Below are 22,574 nucleotides of genomic sequence, written 5' to 3' on the forward strand. Positions count from 1 at the left end.
ACTACCCATTTTATTCACACGAAGTGTCTTCATTCTTTTCCTTCAATGTTCTTATCCGGTGATTCTCAGGAAGATATTAAGGAAGCTTCGAGTTCATCATTCTTCATTCTTTTTCTCTCCGATGGATTCAATTCAAGCTTTGTCGATCATATACTTTCCTCGTTTAAATGTTTTCTCATGCCGGTGCACTTCTTAATCGCTCACCTCTCGCTATTCATTTGTTCCGGAGTGTTAAAGATATCTTAGAAGATTCACGTTTCCATTCTTGATCCGTTCAAGATATCTCGAGGTTGTTATGTCATTCAAGATGATGCGGAGCATCCTACTATCATCCCCATCTACATTATGACGAGACCTCGACCTCGAGCATACACCATTGGACACAAGGTGAACTCATTCCTATGTCTTTTCCCTTTCCATTCTTCTGAGACATGGTTGCTACCTAATACAAAGATACTACATGTGCTCAGGAACCAAGGACACAAGGAGAAGGAACACGAAGCATCAAGACTTGTGCAGAGTTTCTGCCAGGCCCGGACCTTCCGGCCACAGCCCGGAACCTCCGGCCCTAGCCACTCCAGACGATGCCCGGGCGTGCCAACTCTCTGATCAGCCCGGAACCTTGCCCGGGCCTTCCGGTCCCCGGACCTTCCGGCTGACCCAGACCTTCCAGCCCCGGGACTCCAGCACTGCTCGCGCCGTGCCAACTCTTGGCTTACACAGGAACCCGCCTAGAACTTCCGGGGCCCGGACCTTCCGTCCCTGCCCGGAACTTCCGGCCTGCCTGCGCGCAGAGTCTCTAGGCCAAGGCCCATGTACCTGTTTCGCCCCTCACTTACCCCTTCATGGCCCTAGACTATATATACTCCTCCACCCCCACCATTTTAGGGTTAGCAAAGAGATAGCTCATGTTTGTGTGAGAGCTTTTCTCATCCACTTGGTTACCTTCTCCTCGGAGATCGCACCTCCTCAGAGAATATTCCCCAAGCGGATTCAAGACCCCTCTTTAGGGAAGAACATCAAGACCGGTTACCGTGTATCGTCCCTAGTTGATCGTGGATTGTGTATCTTACTTTATGTATTCGAGGATCTAGCACGTGTGTGACTATCTTGTTGGTTTGAGTGTTCCTCTCCTATTTCCCTTGTGTTTCCCTCGTTTTCCCCTTTGTGTTCTTCGTGTTCATCGCGGGATTTCGCTCCTTTCATGAAAGATCGGGCGATTAGGGTTCTACCCAACATCACCAGAAGCCATGAGGGATCGACAAGATCGCTAAGCATGCCCTAGGGGGGCACCCCCAGGCTTGTGGGCCCCTCATGGCACACCTTGACCTAATTCCACCTAATTCCCAAATATTGCCAATACATCAGAGAACCACCCGAAATACTTTTTCCGCTGCCGTAAGTTTCTTGTCTCCCATGGGAATCGATCACAGAGGGCTTCTACATCATCCTTGCTGCCCTTCCGATGACGCCTGAGTAGTTTACCACAAACCTACGGGTCCATAGGTAGTAGCTAGATGGCTTCTTCTCTCTCTTTGATCTTCAATACAATGTTCTCCTTGATGTTCTTGGAGTTCTATTTGATGTAATCTTCTTTTGCGGTGTGTTTGTTGGTGTCCGATGATTGTGGGTTTATGATCAGATAATTCATGAATATTAACCGAGTCTTCTTTGAATTCTTTTGTGCATGATTATTATAGCATTGTATTTCTCTCCGGTCTATCTGTTTAGTTTGGCCAACTAGATTGATTTTTCTTGCAATGGGAGATGTGCTTTGTGATGGGTTCAATCTTGCGGTGCTCAATCCCAGTGACAGAAAGGGACATGCCACGTATTTGTATTGTTGCCATTAAGGATAAAAAGATGGGGGTTATTCATATTACTTGGGTTTACTTTGTCTACATCATGTCATCTTGCTAAAGGCGTTACACTGTTTTCATTAACTTAATCCCATAGATGCATGCTGGATAGCGGTCGATGGGTGGAATAGTAGTAGATGCAAGCAGGAGTCGGTCTACTTGTATCGGATGTGATGCCTATATACATGATCATTGCCTTGAATATCGTCATAATTATGCACTTTTCTATCAATTTCCCAATAGTAATTTGTTCACCCACCGTACTTTATGTGCTCGAGAGAGAAGCCTTTGGTGAAAACTATGGCCCTAGGATCTACTTTTATCATATATAAAATCCAAAAATACCTTGCTGCACTTTTATTTATTTCTATTTTATTTTGCAATTTATTTATTTGCCTACCACTATGAGATTTGATCCTTGCAAATAACCGCTGAGGGGATTGACAACCCCCTTATTTGTGTTGGTTGCAAGTATTTTCTTTTGTGTGCGCAGGTGCTACTAATGAGGTTCTATGTGGTTCTCCTACTGGATTGATAACCTTGTTTCTTAACTGAGGCAAATGCTTATCTCTATTGTACTGCTTCATCCTTTACTCTTCAAGGAAATCCCAATGCAGCTCACAAGTAGCATGCATCACCACATAACTGCTGCCAATCCGAGTCGATATACAACCATCGCATATCCGCTACCAATCTGAGTCCACGTAAAACCATCGCATATCCGCACCAATCTTAGTCCATATACACCACCACATATTTGCCGCCATCCCACCAATTGGAGTCCACCTTCAACACATATTCGCCACCATCACGCCAATCCAAGTCCACTTTCATCATAGACTTGCCACCAGTCCGTGTTTGACCGCCTCTACATATATCTGTCACGAGTCCGAGTTCCACCAAATTCATCTGCATCACTAATCCTAGTCCGGGTCCAGTATTTCTTTCTTTGTTGTTGATTTCCAGATCAGGACATACTATGTGTCGTGATCAAGCCAGACTCCCCAATTTTTGTGTTCCCGCAGCAAAGAAATAGGTCCAGTTTAAAAAAAGTAAAGTCTAGAAAATTCTCGCTAGGCAGTTTTTAGACCACTTGGAAACTTTTTTGAAAAAATTGTTGTTGAGAAAAAAAGAGAGGAAAAAAGGTAAAAAAGGGAAAAAGAGAGAAAAGGAAAAAAAAATAGAGATTCAGAGTGTGCTTCTCCCTTGTTTACGTGCCGTACCGTGATTTTGTTAGTGTTCTAGGCTCGCGTCTCTAGTACGGTCTAGCCTAGGACCAGCATAGTACCATCATTGAGCGTTTATTCAACTTTGCATCTTTGAATTGATCATTGCTAAGCCTTTTTGCTACTATATATTAAGCCTTCCCAACTCCACATATCATCTACATTGTGCATTTGACACCACCTAGCAAATGCTCTATCCAAGCTTTGAGACGTTTCGACAACAATAGTAGTTGATCACCACATGCTGCTTGGTAAGAACTAATAAGAATTTGACATTCGCTTGACGGATTTGTGACTCTCCAACACACCACCACCCCACCACTGCCTAGTAGTCTGTAGGATCATATTCTTGTGTGTTTCTATTGCTGCTAACTATTACAGGCTCACAAGCCGACGAGATTGACTAGGAGAACATGACGAACAAGGAGATGCATGATAAATTTTAGCAAATGATGAATGGAGAGGTGCAAGATGTGCTGAATAGATTTGAAGAGGCCATGGAGAAGATAGATGGCATTGAGAAGACGTTCGAGCAAAAGCTAGATGACACGTTTAATGAACTGCTCACGCGTCTTCCATGGTCACCACCAGTTGCATCTATCGCACCGCTACAACAATAACAATGCCGCCTTCTAAATCAAATGGGACGAGCACAACGTGTGCTTCTCAAGCAAGCCCAAAATTCTAGTGTAGTTGCTACTGTTGCTGCTTCTGCGCCTCCTACTACTACTATTGAGGAGTACGACAAATACGAGGGTGCTTACGAGGATGAGGAAGAGGTTGCTGCAAATCAAAACTATGTGCAACCACCAGGAAAACCACCAGGTCGTCCAAATACATACAATCGCAACGGTAGGGCTGCACCACCCCCTAAGGTACGAGATCATGACCATAACCCTAAACTAAAATTGAATATTTCACCATTTGAGGGTAGATACATTCCTGACACGTATCTTACTTGGGAGTTAGAAACCCAACAACGTTTTACATGCTTACAATATCCCAAGGATAAACATGTTGTTGTTGCTATTTGTGCATTCTCTAGTTTTGCTTGTGTTTGGTGGTTTGAACATTGTCGATTATATCATCATAATATCCCAACTACATGGACTGCTTTGAAAAATGCTATGCATACTCGTTGAGTTCCACCATATTATCAACATGAATTACTTAGAAAATTGTAGCGTTTAAGACAAGGAAAAAATTATGTAGAGGAATATTACCAGGAACTACAAACTGGACTGATTAGATGTGGTATTGTTGAGGATAAAGAAGCTAGGCTTGCATGTTTTATGGGTGGGTTAAATAGAAAGATTCAAACCATTTTAGAATATAAGGATTACAACAATATCACTCGTTTATTCCATCTTGCTTGCAAAGCTGAACGGAAAGTGCAGGATTGACAGGCATTGGCGCGAACTAATTTCTCTATAGGTCGATCATTATCATGGGCACCACTTACATCATCTACTTCCACACGTCCTGCTGTAGCACCGCCTACTTCAGCTACGACCTCCAACCCTGATACAAGAAAGTAGGCACCACCACCACCATCCGCCAAGAGCACACCTTCCGGTCCCGCACAGAGCTCTTCTTCATCCATGGCATCAACCGGGCGAACACATGGTATTATATGTCGTCGTTGCAAGGGTGGAGGTCACTATGCGAGAGAATGCCCATCCAAGCGTGTGATGATTGATACCGAGGATGGTGGGTACGAGTACGCTAGTGACTACGAGTACGAGTACACAGTTGATAAAGCCAACATTGAAGCTATTGAGAGTTGGCCCCAGCCCAAAACGGTCACACAAGTGAGGAGTTTTCTTGGCCTCGCTACTTTCTATAGGCGTTTTGTGAGATATTTCAACACCATTGCCGCACCTCTCAATGCGCTTACAAAAAAAGGATGTGCCTTTTGTTTGGGGTACTATGTGGGAAGAAGCCTTCACGGTATTGAAAGATAAGATTTTGAGCTTGAATGTGATGCTAGTGGAATTGGATTAGGAGGTATGTTATTACAAGATTGTAAACATGTTGCATACTTTTCTAAAAATTGAGTGGGCCTAGTCTGAACTATTCTACTTATGATAAAGAATTGCATGCTGTTGTTTGGACTTTAGAAACATGGCAACATTATTTATGGCCGAAAGAATTTGTTATGCATTATGATCATGAATCTATAAAACATATTAGAAGTCAAATAAAACTGAAAAATAGACATGCTAAATGGGTTGAATTCATTGCGACTTTCCCTTATGTTATTAAAAACAATAAGGGTAAAGAAAATGTTGTTGCTAATGCATTGTCTTGTCGCTATACTATTCTTTCACAACTTGACTTTAAAATATTTGGTTTGGAGACCTTCAAGATCAATGTGTGCATGATGTTGGATTTAAAGATGTAATGCAACATTGTAAAGAAGGAAGAACATGGAACAAGTTCATCATTAATGATGGATTTGTGTTCCATACTAACAAGCTATGCATTCCCGCTAGCTCCGTTTATCTTTTGTTGTTGCAGGAGGCGCATGGAGGAGGATTAATGGGACAATTTGGCATCAAGAAGATGGAGGACATGCTTGCTACACATTTCTTTTGGCCAAAGATGAGATGGGATGTTGAGCATTTTGTTGCTCGCTGCACTACATGTCAAAAATCTAAGTCACGACTCAATCCTCATGGTTTATATATGCCTTTGCCTATAGCTAGTGTTCCATGGGAGGACTTACCTATGGACATTGTTTTAGGTTTACCTCGAACAAAGAAGGGCAGGGATACCAGATTCGTTATCGTGGATAGATTTCCCAAAATGGCACACTTTATACCATGTCATAAAAGCGATGATGATGTTAATGTTGCAGATTTGTTCTGTCATGAAATTATCCGTTTGCATGGTGTGCCAAATCCTATTGTTTTAGATCGAGATACTAAATTTTTTAGCCACTTTTGGAGATTCTTATGGGCTAAGTTGGGGACGAAATTTCTTTTCAGTACTACATGTCACCCCCAAACTTCTGGACAAACTTAGGAACATTGTCTACTAAGGTTAGGGATTTTTGGAAGAACAACTTTAAAATATGGGAAGAATTCTTGCCTCATATTGAATTTGCTTATAATCGTTCGCTGCATTCTACTACTAAGATGTGCCCTTTTGAAATTGTGCATGGTTTCCTACCTCGTGCACTCATGGATTTGTGGCCTCTTCCATCTTCAGAGAAGTTTAATTTTGATGCTAAACAACATGTTGAATTGATCTTAAAAATGTATGAGTTAATTAAGGAAAACATTGAGCGCACGAATTCTAAGTACAAACTTGCTAGAGATAGGGGTAGAAAACTTGTTGTCTTTGCACCAGAGATCTTGTTTGGTTAGATTTGCAGATGGATAGGTTTCCTGATTTGTGCAAGTCAAAGCTAATTCCATGTGACGATGGTCCTTTTAAGGTGTTAGAGAAAAGAAATGGTAGTGCATATAAACTTGAGTTTCCTATAGATTTTGGGGTTAGTCCCACTTTTAATATTGCAAATTTGAAGCCTTATTTGGGTGACGAAGATGAGCTACCTTCGAGGACAACTTCATTTCAAGAAGGGGATGATGATGAGGACATTAATACCATAGTTACACCCACAATCCCTGCTACTATACATACTGAACCAATTACTAGAGCCCACGCACGCCAATTAAATTATCAGATACTTTCATTTCTTAGGAATACCAAGCAGCAAGGGGTGCTTATCAGGAAGCTTTGCTTGGCTAATGAAGGGGACCAGATCTCGGATGATGCCCTGCATGCGTACGTGCAGTTATTCCAACAACCACTTAACAACGGGCACATCAAGGCCATTCTGGCACTCTTTGGTTGGGAGCCATTGATCCTTCCCTTGCTCGAGCAAGATGAGGTGGTGGATGGCACGCGCTAGTGGCTGGTCCGTGGAGTGTCTAGTAGGCTTTCACAATGTGTACGCACCCGTCCAAGGTTCTTGTGTGGAACGTTCGAGGCTTGAATAACCCGGCTCAAAGATGCGCTATTGGCCAAGTTGTGTTCGCGGCCAATCCAATGGTGGTTTGCTTCTAGGAGGCTAAATTAGAGGTTGTGACGCTTGACATTGTGAGGCATTGCCTCGGGAATAAATTTGATCCGTTTTTCTACCTGTCAGCTATCGGTACACGGGCGGGATCCTACTCACATGGGACGCTTCAATCATGGCGGTATCTAACCCCCACTACACCAACAACACACTGACGGCGCTATTACGGCCTTGCGAAGGACAAGAATGGTGGCTCATCGGTGTCTACGGTCCACAGCTGGACCATGAGAAGATTGAATTCATGTAGGAGCTCATGGACATACGAGAGGTTCACGCGGGGCCCTGGGTGGTCGTGGGCGATTTCAACTAGCTAGTAAACCCCGAGGACAAGAACAACGAGTTAATCAACAGGCGGATGATGGACCGTTTCCGCAAGCAACTTAACTTGCTTGAGCTCAAGGAGCCCTATCTCAATGGAAGACGGTATACATGGTCGAATGAGCGGGCACGGGCAACCATGGAGAAGATCGACCATGTCTTTTGCACCAACTCTTGGGAGGATTTGTACCCAAACAATCTCCTTACGACGCTGAGTGCTGCGGTGTCCGATCACTGCCCCATGTTGTTGAATCTCGACGCGGAATTGAACATGGGTCAGAGGTTCAAATTTGAGTCATTTTGGACGAAGGCGTAGGGGGTCTTTGACACAATCAGGGATGCTTGGGTGTCAGTCCCGCATGGTGGAAATCCATTTGTCGTGCTTGACCAAAAACTTAGGGCCACGGCCAAGGCATTGAGGAAGTGGAGCGACCGGTGTGTCGGCAACGTCAAGATGCAAATCGCAATAGCACTGGAAGTCATTCTCCATCTCGATACAACCATGGACACAAGGGAGCGTTCTTCATAGGAGCGGGAACTGTGCAAGATTTTGAAGAGGAAGCTTGTTGGGCTGTCCTCCCTTGAGCGTACGATTGCAAGGTTGCGTTCCCGCCTCCTCTTTCTTTGCGAGGGGGATGTGAACTCCAAGTTATTCCATAGCCACGCTCGTCACCGTCAGTGACGTAACATGATCACCATACTCAGGCAGGGAGAGGCAGTTGCCACAGGCCAGGACGAGCTTTCACGCATGATGGACGGGTTCTATGATCGCTTGTTGGGGGAGGCCCCGCTGCGGGCGCAAGCCCTCAATCTGGAAGTCTTGAACCTACCACATAGAGACCTAGCGCACCTTGAGGTGCCTTTCACAGAGGAGGAGACCGAGAAGGTAATCAAGTCTATGCCCATGGACAAGGCACCGGGGCTAGATGGCTTCATCGGTAGATTCTATGCTTCCTGCTGGCCCATAATCAAAGATGACATCATGCGCGCCATGGACCTTTTCCACCATGGTGACATGCGTGGGCTACCGACGATCAACAAAGCCATTGTTACACTCCTTCCCAAGATTGATGGAGCGGTGGATCTAAAGGACTTCCGACCGGTCAGCCTCATGCATGGGGCAATAAAGATTTTTGACAAGGCAATGGCCGTTAGGTTGGCTACCGAGCTGCCCACGCTTGTGGGCGTTCACCAGAGCTCTTTCATCCAAGGACGGTCGATCCATGATAACTTCATGTTAGTACAATGCATGGCACGTCGGCTTCATGCCCTTCGAGAACCCACAGTGATGCTCAAGCTCGACATCACGAAGGCCTTCAACACGGTCCAATGGCCTTTTCTTCTTGAGGTCCTGTGGACGATGGGCTTTGGCACGAAGTGGATGGAGTGGGTTTGTGGACTCTTTGCCACCTCATCTACGCGGATTATGGTGAACGGGCATCGCGGCAGGCACATATACAATGCCAAGGGCATGAGGCAGGGAACACCTCTCTCGCCGATGCTATTCATCTTAACTATGGAGCCGCTACACAAAATGTTTCAGCTGGCGGCATCCCATGCTATCCTATCAGCGCTGGCAAGATTAGGGATGCAACAGCGACTCTCAATGTTTGATGATGATGTGATGCTCTTTATCAAACCAAATGACGCTGATTTATGGGCCAGTGCCTGAATCCTACAAAGCTCCGGTGAGGCATCGGGCCTTGTGGTGAACCTCTCTAAGAGCGTGGCAATGCGAATTCCCTACACTACAGTTGAAATGGTAAGGGTGGAGGAAATCCTGGGATGTATGACGAGCTCGTATCCTTGCAAATATCTCGGCCTCTCGCTAATGATAAGAAAGCAAACGTTGACTCAGCTCATGGGACTTGTGGATTGCCTTGCGCGAAAGCTGCCAACTTGGAGGGCTTCCTCCATGCCAAAGAGTGGTCGCTTACTGCTGATCAAATTGGTCCTTTGTGCCACCCCGATACATGCTATGATGGCGCTTGACATTCCTCAGAAAGTACTCACGGCCATGGTGAAAATCTGTCGAGGCTTCCTTTGGTGTGCACGTGACAGCACGAATGGTAGACAATGCAGAGTGGCCTAGGAGGCCGTGTGCATGCCCAAGTGGGCGGGAGGCCTACTGTAACACCACGGATGTAATTTACCTTATCTGTACTCCAACTCTTGCCATTTCCGGCCTAAGTTATTTTATTTTCTTCGCTATCGGGTTTTTGTCTCCTTGTGTTGTTGCCTTTGTCATGCATCTCATATCATGTCATCATGCGCATTGCATTTGCATACGTGTTCGTCTCATGCATTCGAGCATTTTCCCCGTTGTCCGTTTTGCATTCCGGCGCTCCTATCTCCTCCGATGGTCCTTTCTACCTTTTTTCGTGTGTGGGGGTTAAACATTTCCGGATTGGACCGAGACTTGCCAAGCGTCCTTGGTTTACTACCGGTAGACCGCCTGTCAAGTTTCATGCCATTTGGACTTTGTTTGATACTCCAACGGTTAACCGAGGGACCGAGAAGGCCTCGTTTGTGTTGCAGCCCAACACCCTTCCAATTTGTCCCCAAAACCCACCAAAAACCCTTCCATCATCTAGAGCGTTCGATCACGATCGCGTGGCCGAAAACCGTGCTCCATTTAGAGCCTCCTAGCAACTTCTATGTATAAATAGGACTCCCACTTCGAAATTTCGGGGAAAATCCACCCTAACCCTAGCCTCTTCCTCCTCCCGCCGCCGGACGCGTCCGGATCGGACCGGACACGTCCGCCCGCCACCACCCGACCAACCACAAGCCGCCACGTGGCGCCTCCGCGCCCCACATCGCCAAAGCCCGCCGAGCCCGCTCGGGGCCCCCGCGGCCCAACCGGCGCCCGTCGCCGCCTATCTTCTTCCTCGCCCGAGCCGGCGAGCTCCGACCTCGCCGCACCTCCGGCCGCCGGCGCCGCTCCGCCCCGCCGCTGCAGAACTCCAGCCGCCACCGCGCGCCTCCCCTCGCCGGACCTCGACGTCCGCGCCGCACCTCACCGCCCCACCACGGCAACCCCGCCGCGCCGCGCCGGCATCACCTCCCCTCCGCTCCGGCGTCCTCTTCCTCCGGCAAGTGCTGTCGTCTCCGGCGACGAATCCGGCGACCTCGGGAACCATGCCGCGCTGCTACAGTGGATCGGCCAGATCCAGATCCAGAAAACTCTCGGTTGACTTTTTCATCCCCGAACCCTAATTTTTTTGCAAACTTTGGCACACTATAACTCCGCATCCGTAGCTCCAATTTGTGCGTGTAGCATATCAAAATGTTCGAATCGACGAGTACATCATTTCATCTCATTGCATCATTTTCATTTGAGCTCATCTTGATGCCCGAAATGCTGTTGGAAGAGGGCTATGTGGTGAATTTTGCACATCTGTTTCAGCAAATAGCTATTTGTCATTTTTTCCATGATTAATGTGTGCATGGTATGATCCTGAGCTCTACATGTGTTTTCTTATATGCCATGCCATCTTTACAGAGGTGCTTTCCATGTATTTTTGTGATTTTTGTGGTGACTAGCACAAGCTTGCAAAGTAGCGTAATCGGTAATGCTGATTTCAGGGACTTGGAATTTCACAAAGTCCTTGTCCTGATTTTGTCGTTATGCGATATGTTCATGTTGTTTCCTAGTGATCCGTGCCTCTTTTGAGGATGATTAGTAAGGATGATTTGTTAACATTGTGGTGCTCTATCCATCCATGTCTTTGTTTGCATTTATGGAGCACCCTAGATTGAGTCAATCGAGCTCTACTTTTGCTATAATGTGAATCCTGGCAGATTGTTGACATGTTTAGCAATTTTGCCGGGGATGTTGCTATTGATCCGTGCATGCTATGTTTTTCTTCTTGCCATGTCTAGCTCCTACGCTATGTATTCTGGAGAGCACAATAGATTGGGAGTTCCGCCGCCAGAAGCCTCCGTAGCCACCAAAAACCAATCTAGACCCGTTCCGATACCCTACCGGAGGGGGCAATCCTTCTCCGGTGGCCATCTTCATCATCCCAGTGCTCTCCATGACGAGGAGGGAGGAGTTCTCCCTCGGGGCTGAGGGTATGTACCAGTAGCTATGTGTTTGATCTCTCTCTCTCTCGTGTTCTTGATTTGGCACAATCTTGATGTATCGCGAGCTTTGCTATTATAGTTGGATCTTATGTTTCTTCTCCCCCTCTACTGTCTTGTAATGGATTGAGTTTCCCCTTCGAAGTTATCTTACCGAATTGAGTCTTTAAACATTTCAGAACACTTGATGTATATCTTGCCGTGCGTATTTGTGGTGACAATGGGATATCACGTGATTCACTTGATGTATGTTTTGGTGATCAACTTGCGGGTTCCGCCCATGAACCTATGCATAGGGGTTTGTTTACACGGGTGAGTGACCTACACCTTCCAATCTATGGTTTCACCCGCGAGGTAGAACTTTCTCTAAAGCTTCTTCGTTGTGATTCTCCGGTAGAAACTTTGGGGCACTCTTTGAGGTTCTATGTGTTGGTTGAATAGATGAATCTGAGATTGTGTGATGCATATCGTATAATCATACCCACGGATACTTGAGGTGACATTGGAGTATCTAGGTGACATTAGGGTTTTGATTGATTTGTGTCTTAAGGTGTTATTCTAGTACGAACTGTAGAGCTGTTTGTGACACTTATAGGAATAGCCCAACGGATTGATTGGAATGCATAACTTTGATGTGGTTTCGTACCCTACCATAATCTCTTCGTTCGTTCTCCGCTATTAGTGACTTTGGAGTGACTCTTTGTTGCATGTTGAGGGATAGTTATATGATCCAATTATGTTATTATTGTTGAGAGGACTTGCACTAGTGAAAGTATGAACCCTTGGCCTTGTTTCCTAGCATTGCAATACCGTTTACGCTCACTTTTACCATTAGTTACCTTGCTGTTTTTATATTTTTAGATTACAAAAACCATTATATACTATCCATATTGCACTTGTATCACCATCTCTTCGCCGAACTAGTGCACCTATACAATTTACCATTGTATTGGGTGTGTTGGGGACACAAGAGACTCTTTGTTATTTGGTTGCAGGGTTGCTTGAGAGAGACCATCTTCATCCTATGCCTCCTACGGATTGATAAACCTTAGGTCATCCACTTGAGGGAAATTTGCTACTGTCCTACAAACCTCTGCACTTGGAGGCCCAACAACGTCTACAAGAAGAAGGTTGTGTAGTAGACATCAGGTAGCCTCACACTGTAGCTGAACCAGTGAACCATCATACTCCCCTCCGTGTGGGCATCCATGATATGTCTCCAACGTATCTATAAATTTTGATTGTTCCATGTTGTTATATTATCTGTTTTAGATGTTTTATATGAATTAATATGCTTTTTACATTATTTTTGGGACTAACCTATTAACCTAGAGCCCAGTGCTAGTTTCTGTTTTTTCCCTGTTTTAGAGTTTCGCAGAAAAGGAATACCAAACAGAGTCCAAACGGAATGAAAGTTTTGCGATGATTTTTCTTGGACCAGAAGACATCCAGAGGACTTGGAGTGCAAGTCAGGGAAGCCACGAGACGGCCACAAGGATGGAGGGCGCGCCCAGGTGGTAGGGCGCGCCACCCACCCTTGTGGGCCCCTTGTGACTCCACTGACCTATTTCTTCCACCTATATATTCTCAAATATTCGAAAACCAATCAGGAGAGCCAAGAAAATAGTTTTCCACCGCCGCAACCTTCGGTACCCATGAGATCTCATCTAGGGGCCTTTTCCGGCGTCCTGCTAGAGGGGGATTCGGTCACGGAGGGCTTCTACATCAACACCATTGCCCTTCCGATGATGTGTGAGTAGTTTACTTCAGACCTATGGGTCCATATCTAGTAGCTAGATGGCTTCTTCTCTCTCATTGATTCTCAATACCATGTTCTCCTCGATGTTCTTGGAGATCAATTCGATGTAATACTTTTTGCGGTGTGTTTGCCGAGATCCGATGAATTGTGGATTTACGATAAGCTTATCTATGAATATTATCTGAATCTTCTCTGAATTCTTATATGCATGATTTGATATCTATGCAAGTCTCTTCGAACTATCGGTTTGGTTTGGCCAACTAGATTGGTTTTTCTTGCAATGGGAGAAGTGCTTAGCTTTGGGTTCAGTCTTGCGGTGCTTGATCCTAGTGATAGAAGAGGAACCAACACGTATTGAATTGTTGCCATCGAGGATAACAAGATAGGGTTTTCATCATATTGCTTGAGTTTATCCCGCTACATCATGTCATCTTACTTAATGTGTTACTCTGTTCTTATGAACTTAATACTCTAGATGCAGGCAGGAGTCGGCCGATGTGTGGCGTAATAGTAGTAGATGCAGGCAGGAGTCGGTCGATGTGTGGCGTAATAGTAGTAGATGCAGGCAGGAGTCGGTCTACTTGACACAGACGTGATGCCTATATTCATGATCATTGCCTTAGATATTGTCATAACTTTGCACTTTTCTATCAATTGCTCCATAGTAATGTGTTCACCCACCGTAATATTTTCTATCTTGAGAAAAGCCTCTAGTGAAACCTATAGCCCCCGGGTCTATTTTCCATCGTATAATCTTCTATTTTCCATGATATAATCTTCTATTTTCCATCATATAAGTTTCCGATCTACAATATTAGTTTCCAATTTACTTCCTTTGCAATCTTTTACATTCGGATCTATAAACCAAAAATATTTACTTTACCGTTTATCTATCTCTATCAGATCTCACTTTTGCAAGTAACCGAGAAGGGATTGACAACCCCTTTATCGTGTTAAGTGCAAGTTGTTGATTGTTTGTGTAGGTATTCAATTACTTGTTCGTTGTCTCCTACTGGATTTATACCTTTGTTCTCAAAACTAAGGTAATACTTACTCTACTTTGTTGTATCACCCTTTCCCCTTCAAGGGAAAAACCAACGCAAGCTCAAGAGGTAGCAGGAAGAATTTCTGGCGCCGTTGCTTGGGAGATCTATGCCAAGTCAAGACATACCAAGTACCCATCATAAAATCTCATCTCTTGCATTACATTATTAGTCATTCACCTCTCATTTTCCTCTCCCCCACTTTTAAAATGATTTTCGAAAAAGTTGCCTTTTCTTTGCCCCTCTTCCGTTCGTCTTCTCCGCTTGCTTTTTGTGTGCTCGTGTGTTGGAACGCCTGCTTTGTCACAATGTCTCCACCAAAGAACGTTGATCCTCACCTTACGAGGTTGGACGAAATTGAAAATAATGTTAGAAGCTTCATGTCTTTGCAATTTGAGCATAATAATTTCTTCATAAACGAGCTCAAAGAGCAGAAAAGTTTTATGGAATACATGAACAAAAAGCTTCATGATATGTCTAAAGAATTGTATGGCTTGAAATCTCAGTTTGCGCATCTTGAAAATTTAGTAGGCCAAATTTCTGATAAACAAGCTACCTCAGTAGACAAAATGGCCGCTAAACCGGTGGCTTTAAATAATGATGAAGATCTTAAAGTTATTGATGTGACTCCTATTGAGTCTTTGTTTTCCAATATAATTCTTGATAAAGATGGGACTGGAGATGAGTCAACTTTAGTTAAAAGGGGTCCCAATTATTAGGAGTTTTTAGATTTTGATGCAAAAATTGATAAAAGTGGGATTGGAGAGGTCAGAACTTTAGGTAGCGATGAACCCACTCTTTTTGGATTTCTAGGAATTTAATTATGATAATTGTTCTTAAATAGATTGTATTTCCTTATTGCAATCCATGTTGAATTCTCCTCATGCTTATAATCAAAACAAAGCTTTTACTAAACATATCGTTGATGCTATGATGCAATCCTTTGAAGAAAAGCTTGAATTGGAAGTTTCTATTCCTAGAAAATTTTACGATGAGTGGGAACCTACTATTGAGATTAAGATCAAAGATTATGAGTGCCATGCTTTGTGTGATTTGGGTGCTAGTGTTTCCACGATTCCAAAAACTTTATGTGATGTGTTAGGTTTCCATGAATTTGACGATTGTTCCTTAAATTTGCAGATTGCAGATTCCACTATAAAGAAACCTATGGGAATGATTAATGATGTTCTTATTGTTGCAAATAGGAATTATGTGCCTGTAGATTTCATTGTTCTTGATATACATAATAATTCTACATCTCCTATTATTCTTGGTAGACCTTTCCTTAAAACGATTGGTGCAATTATTGACATGACAGAAGGAAACATTAGATTTCAATTTCTGTTGAGGAAAGGCATGGAGCACTTTTCAAGAGAAAATTAAATTGCCTTATGAATCTATTATGAGAGCCACTTATGGAGCATACCAAAGATGATAATACTTAGATCTATTCGTGTTTTATGCCTAGCTAAGGGCGTTAAACAATCGCTCTTGTTGGGAGGCAACCAATTTTTTCTTTTTAGGTTCTGTTTTGCAATAAATATTTCATCTAGCCTCTGGTTAGATGTGGTTTTGTGTTTTAATTAGTGTTTGTGAGAAGTAAGACCGTTGAGATAGATTACGGTGATAGTTGATTTGATCTTCCTGAAAAACAGAAACTTTTACACCCAGGAAAATAATTTTTATTTTTAGCAGATGCGTGCTATTGAGTTGATTCTTTTAGCAGAAGATTAATAAACAAATTTCTCAAGTTTTCCTAATTTTTAATAGTTTTTGGAGTTATAGAAGTACTCAAAATATCCAGATTGCTACAAATTGTTCTGTTTTTGACAGATTATGTTTTCTATGTGTTGTTCGCTTATTTTGATGAATCTATGGCTTGTATCGGGGGGTATGAACCATGGAAAAGTTGGAATACAATAGATGTTACACCAATATAAATAAAGAATGAGTTCACAACACTACCAAAAGTGGTGATTTATTTTCTTATAATAACGGAGCTTATGAGTTTTTCTGTTGAGTTTTGTGTTGTGAAGTTTTCAAATTTTGGGTAAGGATTTGATGGACTATGGAATAAGGAGTGGCAAGATCCTATGCTTGGGGATGCCCAAGGCACCCCGAGGTAATATTCAAGGACAACCAAGAGCCTAAGCTTGGGGATGCCCCGAAAGGCATCCCCTCCTTCGTCTTCGTCTATCGGTAACATTACTGGAGCTCATATTTTTATTCACCACATGGTATGTGTTTTGCTTGGAGCATCTTCTATGATTTTAGTATTTGATTTTTAGTTTGCCACAATCATCTTTTCCGTACACACCTTTTGAGAGAGACACACATGAATCGTGATTTATTAGAATACTCTATGTGCTTCACTTATATCTTTTGAGCTAGGAAATATTGCTCTAGTACTTCACTTATATCTTTTTAGATCACGGCGGTGGTTTTATTTTATAGAAATTGATGAACTCTCGTTTTTCACTTATATTATTTTGAGATCCTCTAAACAGCATGGTAATTTGCTTTGGTTATAAAATTAGTCCTAATATGATAGGCATCCAAGAGGGACATAATAAAAACTTTCATATAAAGTGCATTCAATACTATGAGAAGTTTGATTCCTTATTATTGTTTTGAGATATGAAGATGGTGATATTAGAGTCATGCTAGTAAGTAGTTATAAATTTCAGAAACACTTGTGTTGAGGTTTGTGAGTCCCATAGCATGCATGTATGGTGAACCGTTATGTAACAAAGTCGAAGCATGAGATATTTTTTTATTGTCTTCCTTATGAGTGGCGGTCGGGGACGAGCGATGGTCTTTTCCTACAAATCTATCCCCTAGGAGCATGCGTGTAGTACTTTGTTTGAATGACTAATAGATTTTTGCAATAAGTATGTGAGTTCTTTATGACTAATGTTGAGTCCATGGATTATACGCACACTCACCCTTCCACCATTTCTAGCCTCTCAAGTGTCACGCAACTTTAGCCGGTACCATAACCCCACCATATACCTTCCTCAAAACAGCCACCATACCTACCTATCATGGCATTTCCATAGCTTTTGGAATCACTTGGTTATGAATCACTTGATGCTTGCGAACCATGCCTCATGGGCAAGATGACTAAGACTCCGTTCTCCAGAACAATGGAGCGAGCAACTGACTTATTGGAAATAATACATACTGATGTATGCAGTCCAATGAGTGTTGAGGCTCGCGGCGGGTATCGTTATTTTCTGACCTTCACAGATGATTTGAGCACATATGGGTATATCTACTTGATGAAACATAAGTCTGAAACATTTGAAAAGTTCAAAGAATTTCAGAGTGAAGTGGAAAAACATCATAACAAAAAAATAAAGTTTCTACGATCTGATCGCGGAGACGAATATTTGAGTTACGAGTTTGGTCTTCAATTAAAACAATGTGGAATAGTTTCACAAACTCATGCCACTTGGAACACCACAGCATAATGGTGTGTCTGAATGTCATAATCGCACTTTACTAGATATGGTGCGATCTATGATGTCTCTTATTGATTTACCGCTATCGTTTTGTGGTTATGCATTAGAGACAGCTGCACTCACGTTATATAGGGCACCATCTAAATCCGTTGAGATGACACCGTATGAACTATGGTTTGGCAAGAAACCTAAGCTGCCATTTCTTAAAGTTTGGGGTTGCAATGCTTATGTGAAAAAGTTTCAACATGATAAGCACGAACCCAAATCGGAGAAGTGCGTCTTCATAGGATAACCAAAAAAAGAAAATGCTGGGTACACCTTCTATCACAGATCCGAAGGCAAGATCTTTGTTGATAAGAATGGATCCTTTCTAGAGAAGAAGGTTCTCTCGAAAGAAGTGAGTGGGAGGAAAGTAGAACTTGATGAGGTAACTGTACCTTCTCCCGAATTGGAAAGTAGTTCATCACAGAAATCAGTTCTAGTGATTCCTACACCAATTAGTGAGGAAGCTAATGATGATGATCATGAAACTTCATATCAAGTTACTAACGAACCTCGTAGGTCAACCAGAGTATGGTCCGCACCAGAGTGGTACGGTAATCCTATTCTGGAAGTCATGTTACTAGACCATGACGAACCTACGAACTATGAGGAAGCGATGATGAGCCTAGATTCCGCAAAATAGCTTGAGGCCATGAAATCTGAGATGGGATCCATGTATGAGAACAAAGTATGGACTTTGATTGACTTGCCCGATGATCGGTGAGTCATTGAGAATAAATGGATCTTCAAGAGGAAGACGGACGTTGATAGTAGCACTAGTAGAAAACAGGGCTATGGTCCAGGCCGGCTAAGCCCATTAGTCCCGGTTCAGTCTAGAACCGGGACTAATGTGAGCATTGGTCCCGGTTCGTGCGGCTAAGGCATTAGTCCCGGTTCATCTAGACCTTTTGGTCCCGGTTGGTGGGATGAACCGGGACCAATGGGCCTCGCTCCTGGCCCACAACCATTGGTCCCGGTTCGCTCCACAAACCGGGACTAAAGATTAGACCTTTAGTCCCGGTTTGAGGCACGAACCGGGACTAATGGGGATGAGACCTTTAGTCCCGGTTCGTGCCACGAACCGGTACTAAAGGTCCCATTTTCAAACTATACCCCCCCTGTGGATCGCCTTTTCAGTTTTAAAAAAAATAAAAGAAAATGATGGAAATGTCAAAAAATAAAAGAAAATAAGTTTCACATGTGATATGTGGTCTAGTTGTTGGGAAAATTTACAAATATGAATTTCGACTTTATTTACAAAATCTCTCTGGAATTTGTAAAATGGGCATAACTTTTGCATACGAACTCGGATGAAAAAGTTTTTTATATGAAAAATCATCTACTCGAAAAGTTACATCCCATGGAGACCGCCTACAGCCTGTTTGCAAATTTCTAGAATCCTCAAATTCCAAAAGGAAAAAAAGTTATGCTCAAATTTCAGTTTTTTAAAATTTTCAGTAAATCTGGTCAAACTATGGTCAAACTACTTATTCAAGAAGTATTAGTGTTACTAAATAATTATTCAAGAATATTAGTGTTATTAAATAATTATTTCACCTTTTTTGAATTTTGGTCAAATCTGGTCAAACTATGGTCAAACTGTGGTCAAACAATGGTCAAACTACTTATTCAAAAATATTAGTGTTACTAAAAAATTATTGTTTTTTAGAACAATAGTTTTAAACTCAAATAGTGAAATATGTGACTTCATGCTCAAGCTAAATTCCTGAGGGTTAATAGGATTGACATCTTACTATTGTCAGGAAAACAACAAGTGCAGACTTGGAAACGAGGGAGAATAGAACCCGGAAGTTAAGCGTGCTCAGCTGGAGTAGTGAGAGGATGGGTGACCGTTCGGGAAGTGAGATGATTTGGAATGATGAGGGGTGATTAGAGATTAAATTGAGCAGTGATGAGGGGTGATTAGAGATTAGAGGTTAAAATAATTCAGAAATTTGAAAATAAAAAAATTCAAAAAAAATTCAAAAAAAAATTTCAAAAGAAATTTCAAAAAAAAAAATCAGGAAATTTCCTTTAGTACCGGTTGGTGTTACCAACCGGGACTAAAGGTGGACCGGCCACGTGGAGGGCCTTTAGTCCCGGTTCTGGATTGAACCGGGACTAAAGGGTCAGGGCATTAGTACCGACACTTTAGTCCCGGTTCCAGAACCGGGACTAAAGGCCCTTACGAACCGGGACTAAAGGCCCTTTTTCTACCAGTGTAGTGTTACTATCTACAAAGCTCGAATTGTCGCAAAATGTTTTCGACAAGTTCAAGGTGTTGAATACGATGAGATTTTCTCACATGTATCGATGCTTAAAAAGTCTGTCTGAATCATGTTAGGAGTTGCCGCATTTTATATCTGGCAAATGGATGTCAAAACTGCATTCCTTAATGGATTTCTAAAAGAAGAGTTGTATATGATGCAACCAGAAGGTTTTGTCAATCCTAAAGGTGCTAACAAAGTGAGCAAGATACAGCGATCCATCTATGGACTGGTGCAAGCATCTCGGAGTTGGAATATATGCTTTGATAAAGTGATCAAAGCATATGATTTTATACAGACTTGCGGTGAAGCCTGTATTTACAAAAAAGTGAGTGGGAGCACTATAGCATTTCTGATAAGTATATGTGAATGGCATATTGTTGATCGGAAATAATGTAGAATTTTTTAGAAATCATAAAGGAATGTTTGAAAGGAGTTTTTCAAAGAAAGACCTCGGTGAAGCTACTTACATATTGAGCATCAAGATCTATAGAGAAAGATCAAGACGCTTGATATATTTTCAGTGAGTACATACCTTGACAAGATTTTGAAGTAGTTCAAAATGGAAAAGTCAAAGAAGGAGTTCTTGCCTGTGTTGCAAGGTGTGAAGTTCAGTAAAGACTCAAAACCCGACCATGGCAGAAAATAGAAAGAGAATGAGAGGTCATTCCCTATGCCTCAGTCATAGGTTCTATAAAGTATGCTATGCTGTGTACCAGACCTATTGTGTACCTCACCATAACTATGGCAAGAGGGTACAATAGTGAGCCAGGAGTGGATCATTAGACAACGGTCAAAATTATCCTTAGAGGACTAAGGAAATATTTCTCGGTTATGGAGGTGATAAAAGAGTTCGTCGTAAAGAGTTACGTCGATGCAAGCTTTTTACATCGATCTAGATGACTCTAAGTCTCGATCTAGATACACATTGAAAGAGGGAGCAATTAGCTAGAGTAGCTCCATGCAGAGCATTGTAGACATAGAAATTTGCGAAATACAGACGGATCTAAATGTTGCAGGCCCGTTGACTAAACTTCGCTCACAAGCAAAAAATTATCACTCTTTGGGTGTTAATCACATAGAGATGTGAGCTAGATTATTGACTCTAGTAAACCCTTTGGGTATTAGTCACATGGAGATGTGAACTAATCACATAAAGATGTGAACTAGATTATTGACTCTAGTACAAGTGGGAGACTGAAGGAAATATGCCCTAGAGGCAATAATAAAGTTATTATTTATTTCCTTATATCATGATAAATGTTTATTATTCATGCTAGAATTGTATTAACCGGAAACTTAGTACATGTGTGAATACATAGACAAACAGAGTGTCAGTAGTATGCCTCTACTTGACTAGCTCGTTGAATCAAAGATGGTTAAGTTTCATAGCCATAGACATGAGTTGTCATTTGATTAACGGGATCACATCATTAGAGAATGATGTGATTGACTTGACCCATTCTGTTAGCTTAGCACGATGATCGTTTAGTTTGTTGCTATTGCTTTCTCCATAACTATACATGTTCCTATGACTATGAGATCATGCAACTCCCGGATATCAGAGGAACACTTTGTGTGCTACCAAACGTCACAACGTAACTGGGTGATTATAAAGGTGCTCCATAGGCGTCTCCAATGGTGTTTGTTGAGTTGGCATGGATCAAGATTAGGATTTGTCACTCCGATTGCCGGAGAGGTATCTCTGGGCCCTCTCGGTAATGTACATCACTATAAGCCTTGCAAGCAATGTAGCTAATGAGTTAGTTATGGGATGTAGCATTACAGAACAAGTAAAGAGACATGCCGGTAACGAGATTGAACTATGTATTGACATACCGACGATCTAATCTCGGGCAAGTAACATACCAATGACAAAGGGACCAGCGTATGTTGTTATGCGGTTTGACTGATAAAGATCTTCGTAGAATATGTAGGAACCAATATAAACATCCAGGTTACGCTATTGGTTATTGATCGGAGATGAGCCTCAGTCATGTCTACATAGTTCATGAACCCGGAGGGTCCGCACGCTTAAAGTTCGGTGACGATCGGAATTATGAGTTTATGTGTTTTGATGTTCCGAAGCTTGTTTGCAGTCCCTAATGAGACCAGGGACATGACGAGGAGTCTCGAAATGTTTGAGACGTAAAGATCGATATATTGGAAGGCTATATTCGGACATCGGAAAGGTTCCGAGTGGTTCGGGTATTTATCAGAGTACCGGAGAGTTACGTGAATTCGCCGGGGAGTATATGGGCCTTATTGGGCTGTAGGGGAGAGAGAGAGGGGCTTCCTAGGGCAGGACGCGCCGCCCCCAAGGCCTAGTCCGAATTGGACTAGGGGGAGGGGTGGCGCCCCCTCCTTCCTTCTCTTCTCTCTTCCCCTTCATTCTCTTCTACTCCTACTACATGGAAGGGGGG

The sequence above is a fragment of the Triticum urartu genome, chromosome 6A, assembly GCF_056163025.1.
Source record: "Triticum urartu cultivar PI428250 chromosome 6A, HENAU_Tu73, whole genome shotgun sequence".
NCBI lineage: Eukaryota > Viridiplantae > Streptophyta > Magnoliopsida > Poales > Poaceae > Triticum > Triticum urartu.